At 40.1% G+C, this 7,847-nt stretch overlaps 1 pseudogene; it reads right to left on the minus strand.

The window, feature by feature from the left end:
• Positions 1–624: 624 nt before the first annotated feature.
• On the minus strand, positions 625–2,344 carry LOC138166654 (arginase-1 pseudogene; annotated as a pseudogene).
• Between the last annotated feature and the right edge of the window lie 5,503 nt (positions 2,345–7,847).

Genomic DNA, 7,847 nt, shown 5'->3' on the forward strand with positions numbered 1-7,847 from the left:
TATACTACTGTACAACCTTTTTGACCTCCTTAAGATCTTTTATATTTAATTTTTGCCATATTCTGTTGCCCTGGGCATGTACTATAACAGAGTATGGCAACAAATTGCAGCTTTTAAATCCCATTTCTCTTAATGTCTGTCCTTCTTTCATGAATTTTTGAAAAGGTATATAATTCTGAAATTATGGTGGGACTGCCATTAGGCTTCCCAGGCTTTTCCGTTCCACCTGTGGGATTATAGGGCAGACTTGGGCTGAAGTGAAGAGGTTTGGTATTTTCTAGGGGTCTTTTTTTCCACAAATTCAGGAGGTGTGGTCTCTTCCTGATCACTGCTTTCACTTTCACCCATGACACTCAATATTTCTTTAAGACCTGTTTTGTCTGCTAGGCATACTTTAATGACATTATAAATTGCAAACATGGAACCAGAGTCACTTTCCTGTCCATTCTCCTTAAAGTAATTAACTAAAACCTCTCCCACTGCTTCCCAATCAGGTCCTCTGATCTGAGAGCCACTAGGGAACCATGGGGCTTCCTGATCGACTATTTTTAAAACATTTTTCAGAATCTGTTTCTTAGCTGAAATCCCTTTCTTACACACTATAAATTGTAATGTTCTCAGATCTTTTCCTTCATCTTTTTTTTTTAAATAAATTTGAGAAAGTATTTTTATTAGTAGTCAGACATTTTGGATGAAAGAAACTTCATAACAAGGCATTTCCCCTACACAGACTTTAAATTACTCAGGCAAATAGAAGGTTAAGATTTCCCATATAAAAAGAAATCTCTAGCATTACTGGTAGAAGAATGGGAAGGCATAGGGTCGTATTGAAGCTATTCTTTCTTATAAAAAGAACTGAAAGCTCAGATGGATGAATATGGTCCTTGCTGTTACCTGTTTAAGTTTACTCTCCAACATATATTTCATGTACAGGCACACATGGCAAATAGCAGATTAATGTTGTTTGCCTTCTGTTACCAGTTTTCACTATATACATGTTTATGTTGTTAAACCAGCTAACAGAAAATTAATGAATTAGCCTCAAGTTTACATTTCTCTTCCCCAAGGTCACTCTAAGTCTTTTCCCTTGATCACAGCTAAAGAGCAAACAAAAATACTTTGATTTGACAGTAAAGAAGGGATTAGAACTTTAATTATCTACCTATTAAAATTTGGCAAAAGACTTTGGGGAAAGTGTAAGCTTAAGCACAATTTTTAGAGTTGCTCATTGCAGCATTGAATCTTTCTCAATTCTCTTCCCACCTTCTTCCCTCCTCCCCCCCCCCAGTTCCTTTTTAGAATTATTCAGACTTATTTACAGTCAGTTGGCACTGTGATTACCCTCTCGAGCTACTCCAAAGCAGGACAAAGTTAATGCAACAGCTGTATTCACTGTCCGGTTTACTTCATCTGGTGTTTTCCTAAGGGATGGATTGACTTCCATTATGTCTAATCCTGAGAGGAGCCCTGTTTTACAGATTTCTTCTGTAATATAAAGACCTTCTCTGTAAGTCAGACCTCCAGGGACAGGTGTGCCAGTAGCTGGTGTCATAGATGGATCCAACCCATCCACATCATAACTCCGATGAATTGGTCTTTTCTTCCTTCCTATTAAGTAACTTAGTGTTTCTTCCATCACCTTGGCAATTCCAAACTTATCCACTTCAGTCATTGAAAAAAATTTAATACCCAGGTCTTTAAGGATGCGATGTTCACCAGGATCTACATCTCTCAACCCAATATATACAATGTCCTTAGCTGATAAGCAGGGTGTCACCCAAGAGAATCCGGGAATATCAGGGATCTTTCCCTTTAGTTCTTTCAAAAGGAAAGACACAGGCTGTCCGTGTAAATTGCCACTTGTGGTTGTCAGAGGAGTGTTGATATCACTGTGTGTGTCTACCCAAATGACGCAGAGATCAGGATGAACTTTAGCATGTCCAGAGATACTTCCAATCGCCAAACTGTGATCCCCGCCAAGTACCAAGTTGGTTCTCCCATTCTTCTTCACTTCTGTGACCACTCCAGCCAGATGCTCGTTACCTTTGCCCACAGTCCTTGGATTCTTCACAATTTGAAAGGGGGTATCATTAGGCACATCAGCAAAGGACAAGTTCCCATAATCTTTCACATCACACCCTTGTTCTTTAAGTTTTTCAGCTAGACCAGCCTTTCTCAGTGCTGCAGGGCCTTCTTCCACCCCTCCTCGTGGCTGTCCTTTTGAGAAAGGAGCTCCGATGATCCCAACAGACTTTGGCTTGGAACTCATGCTGTTCTGATCTTCCTCTTATCTGTATTCCAGAGAGACAGACAGGTAGTTCTCCTGGTGCCAGCTGCAGCTCTCTTTTCCTTCATCTTTTAAGCCTTTCACTAAGCTTCCTCCCATACTACGTCTCTGTGAGCTCTGATTATGAAAAATTGAGTGAGCCAATGAATGCCCTTCTTAGAGCCTTCCCCTTACCTTGAAAGAAATCTGTTGTCCCTTGGATTTCATGTGGGCCTGCCTCCTGCCAGCAAATCCTGGGGGTCCCTCACTAGAGACTCAATCAGCAGTCCTGATGCTCCATGTTGGGTGCCACTAACTGTGATCAGTGCAGTTGGTGGGCTAGTGAGTGGTGAGAATAACAAGACGGGGGTGTAATCAATAGTCTGTTTATTACAGGACCATTTCATATAGAGCCAAAGATGCAAGGAGCTCACAGAGTTTTTATCCCCCCCCCAAGAGAATGTAGACACCCCAAAGAATGCAGACAGTATAGAAAGATCCTACATCAAAGGAATGCAGATAATGTAGAAGGAGTCTGCCTTAATCCTGTTCACTATTTACCCTTGCTTAAGGTTAGTTACTTATTAGGGTATTATTCTAGGACCATATCCAGAGGCATAAACAAAAAAGATTATATGCCCTCTTGCTTATCTGCCCTGTAACCTTTGCAGGTAACTGTATAGGACAAGAGAATATATACCTTAGCGAGGTCAAGGGACCCCAAAACACCCCCAACATAATATATCCTCCTGCTTGTCTGCCCTGTAGCCTTTCAGATAATAATATAGGGGAGGGGAACATTTCATTAGCAAAGCTGAGAAATTTCTGAAAGTTCTCTACAATGATTTATGCCTCTTGTCAATTCTGGAGTTGTAAATGTTCACACTGAAATTTAAAAATCAGCTCTCCTGAGACAGTGTGAGTTTGCTGCCATCTTCTTTGCAAATGTATAGTCTTAGAGAGAAGCCTAGCGCTCTGGGAAGTTGAATGATTTTGCCAGAGACACACAGTCAGGAGATATTAGAACCAGGATATGAACCTGAATCTTACAGGGTCTCGAATAATTATGATGATAATAATAACTATCATAGTGTTTTATGGTTTGCAAAGTCTTCATTATTTCATTTATTCTTCACAATTCTTTTAGGTGGATGCTATTATTATCCCTATTTTACAGATGCAAAAATTGAGACTTGGAAAGGTTAAGTGACTTGCCCACTTTCACGCAGCTCTTAAGTGACTATAGTTAGTTTCAAACACAGGTATTCCTGATTGATGCATAAAACAAAGAGGATCCTCTCCTTTTCTTCTGGGAATCTTTTTCTCTCCTTTTCTTCTCCTCTATAATGTTAGTATTATGCTGTTTTCCAAACTGTTCATCCTGTGATTTGCATATGTGGGGCTTGATGCACACGTTTCTTACCTCTAGTCACACACAGAAGAACCCTAAGTGCAAATAGTTGGCCGGAAATTTTCCCCCAGTGCCAGATTTAGAATCAGACACTATGCAATGTATTTGTGGTTGTATAATATTCACTTCATGGTAGCTAGGTGGTGCAGTGGTTATAGTACCAGCCCTGGAGTTAGATGAACCAGAGTTCAAATCTGGCCTCAGACATTTACTAGCTATGTGATCCTGGGCAAGTCACTTAGTCCTATTTGCCTCAGTTTCCTCATCTGTAAAATGAGCTGGAGAAAGAAATGGCAAACTACTACTGTATCTTTTCCAATAAAACCCTAAACAGGATCCTGGAGATTTGGACACAACTGAAACAATACAATAACAAGTCAATAACAACAAGTAGTTACTTCTCTTGCCCCTCCCTTTTTTTCACCTTACCCTCCCACCTTATCTGAATTTCTGGGTTGATGTACCTCCAGAAGGACTTTCTTGCCATCTCTGACTCTATATTTCATGTTCTGTTGCTCCCAATTCCCTATTATCTGTGGTACTTCCAATTTTGGTGGTAATGAGATGGATCAGTGACCACAATCCACAAATTCCATTACTGAAGTGCTTGGATTTGAGGGACCTAAGTATCTCTTTTCTTCCCTTCCATTCTCACCTCCTTCTCTGGTCTTAACTAGCCTTATTATATAGACCATATTTTACTGTTTTCTTAATCATGGGCCTCCATACAACTTTGCCTGGTTAATTTAATTTTGTTCTTAGCTAAGTGATTTAGTGGAACTTGGAACTTAATAAATTTGAGTCTTAGGATTTGGGTGAAATCAGTTTCTTTGATATTACCTAGTCTTTTCCCCATGCAGAAATCCCATTCTCAATAGTGGATTCTTAGTAAATATTTACTGAATTTAATTATTTTGAATGTTATTTCTGGGAGAGGTAGCTTGCTGAAGCACTCATGTTGCAATTAGAGCCCCTGGGGTTCAAATCCTATTCTGCTTACCAGTTAGGTGATTGGATAAGTCACTTTATTCCTTTCTGTCATCTGTAAAATAGGGTGATAATGTTTAAATTTCCAATCTTTTAGGTTTATTTTTAGGAACATGCTTTGTAAACTATAAAGAGCTATTTAAATATTGATTATTTCAAGAACTACAGTTAGAAAATTCACTATGTAGCACTAAGAATACATGTCAGACTATCATTAGAGAATAGTCTTTTTCCCAGAAGGCATTTATAATATTTACAATCTAGACTGGCATTAAGAATTCTACTCATTAAAAAAAAAAAGTTCTGTTTAATGGTAAAGAAATAGTTTACCTTTGAGATTACAGAGTAAGTAAGGAATGACAATTATCACTTCGGCAATAAATTAGTCCCTTTTTAACATAGAAATGGTCCTTTGCAAGATAAATCAATCTGGCAAATGCTTTTGGTGAAAGTAGCTGAAGACACATTTTTCTAAGAATGGCGATAATTAGAAATACTCTTTGTTCTTTCTGTAGCTTTGTATTTGGGGGAATGTGACCCTTCTCTGACAGCATAAAGCCCATGGCCAATTAATACTCTTAAAAAATATGGAGCATTGTAATTGCAAACTTGTTAGAACCTCAAGTGTGAGAGACACTGCGGCAGTCACAAGATGTCAGAGGGAGTGCACGTGACCTCTGAGGAGCAGGGGCTTGGAGATATGGAGGCCGACATGGCATTGAGCGCAGGGCAGGGCTGTCGGGGCTGACTCTGCTGGGTTGGGAAAGGTCGACGTGGCACTAAGAGTGCCCCATAAACACGGACTCCTCTTAACACATACTCCTTTGCCCTGCACTCAGGAGAGTGCGCGATTGGCTCCCACATGTCGTGTGGTAGGGTGGCGGCGGGGGGGAGGGAGGGGGCATGCACATGGCTTTCTGAGGGACGTTGTTGGGACAGCTTTGCCTGGGGGTTAACGAACCAGGGATAAGGGAGTTTTGGGCGCAGTGATGCGAGAGTGATACTCTACATGGCAGCGCCTAAAGGACTTCCGTGAAGGAACGTTGCTCCTTTGTCTCATATGACATACTCGGGAGAGAACATGATTGGCCCCACAAGGCGTGCCCCCGCAAGGTTTATAATTAGGGGAGATAGAGGAAGTGAGTTAGTTTCTGCTTAGTTCCAGTTCCTCCTGGAAGTGAAGGAGTTCAGTTAGTTCCAGTTCCGCCTGGAAGTAAGTGAGTTCAGTTAGTTCCAGTTCTGCCTGGAAGTGAGTTAGTTCCTGTGCCTGTTCCTGCTTGCTTGTCGTGCTGTTAACAGAATAAACAGCTTTGCATCATACTTTCCGAGTCCTGGGTGTTCTGTGGGGGTAAGTTCTTCTTGGAGACAAGAAGCTGGAGACGTCCGAAGACCTGGTATAAGGTAAGACATGGCTGGAGTTGGGACCAGGAACCCAACACAAACTCATTCTATTTTTCCAGTTAAATTTTAGGTTATTCAGATTTTTAAAGACAAGTTGTATACAAAATTAGTTCCACACCTCTCCACATCTGCTCTCAAGGCAGATAAATCTGGCAATGTGACTGACCTATGCAAGAGATGACATCTTTTGTGTTTATTTGTCTCTTTTATAGATTTGTAGCTTTAGAGCTTCAAGGGACTTTAGTGAATATCTAGTCCCACTCCCCTCATTTTACAAATGAATAAACTGACATCTGGCAGAGTGAAGTTGCTTATTCCAGAAGAGAGGTTTACCAGTAGAAGAGGCAGAATTTGAACCCAGGTGCTCTGATTCCACATCCAGTGCTTTTCCCACTACATCATACTTCCAGGCTAAAAATTCTTAATTGTGAGGAGGCATAAATATCTCTATTTACCACTTTCCTAGAAATATAGAAATGTTTATTTTTCTAACTACATCTTTCTTAATGTGTCTATATCTAGCTTCTCCTCCAGCATTGCCTGCTTCCTTCTTGGTTCTTTTCATTAATTACAGTGGTCTCTCATTTGGTCTCCCTGACTGGTTAAGGGGTGAGACATTTAATTGAAATCTCTTGATAGTGCCTGGATAATAATGGAATATTCACTTGGCAGATGCATTCATATATTCTTTGTAATTCCAAGAAAAAAATTTATTTAATAACTGTTGTATTAAAAATTACTATGTTAGATACAGGGGTGGGGAACCTGTGGCCTTGAGGCCACATGTAGCCTTCTAGATCTTTGGGTGCAGCCTTTTGATTAAGTTCAAGTTTTACAGAACAAATCCTTTTATAAAGGGAATTTGTTCTATGAAGTTTACATTGAGTAAAAGGGCTGTACTTGAGGACCTAGAGGGTCACATGTGACCTTGAGGCCATAGGTTCCTCATCTGTGGAAGCAAGGAGATAAGATTGTGTATGGAGTCACTGCATGTGAGGGTGTGTATATGAGAGAGAGAGAGAGAGAGAGAGAGAGAGAGAGAGAGAGAGAGAGAGAGAGAGAGAGAGAGAGAGAGAGTGAGTGTGTGTGTGTGTGTGTGTGTGTGTGTTTGTGATGGAAAATGTACTCAGCAGGGGAGATGAAGAAGAAAACTTTTACTTTGACTGCCTTAGCTACCATGAGTATATGTGCTTGTGTTAAAAGTCATCAGACTGGCAGGGTTCATAGGCAGTGACTTTCCTATACAGAAAAAAGTGAAATACCTTACTCGATTAAAATCTTCCCAGGGCACACGTCTTTTACCAGACCATTGTGATCTACAACAACAATGTGAAACTTGCATGAGCTTAGGGGATTTCAGTAATATTCTTATGCAGCCCCTTGTTGTTCACCACCAATAATCAGAAAAATGTGTTCCTTGCTAAAATGAGTATATTATACAAGCTTAAAGAATTCTTTAAACATTTTGGCTCTATTCAAAGCTGCCCAGCACTGACATCAGGCTTTCATTCAATTTTTGAGTACAGAGGGGACCCAATGGCTTTCATTCCATTTAAAAACCTATTTTTAAGCACAGATAAATGTAAAATGGTCCATAGCTCGACTGAATGAGAAAGGGTCTGGGTGTGAAGGTGCTACTGGGCTATCTCACTTAGGTGTGTTATATTTCTAGAGAAGGTGTGAAATTCAGATAAGGTATGAAGTAATTGGGCAATAGGAGAATGCATTCATCAATACCTATTTTTAAAAGAATAATTTAACCCAAGAACATTCAGAATCACA

This window comes from Petaurus breviceps, unplaced genomic scaffold (assembly GCF_028583685.1).
Source record: "Petaurus breviceps papuanus isolate PSGF00001 unplaced genomic scaffold, PetGlider_PUasm1.0 225, whole genome shotgun sequence".
Classification (NCBI taxonomy): Eukaryota; Metazoa; Chordata; class Mammalia; order Diprotodontia; family Petauridae; genus Petaurus; species Petaurus breviceps.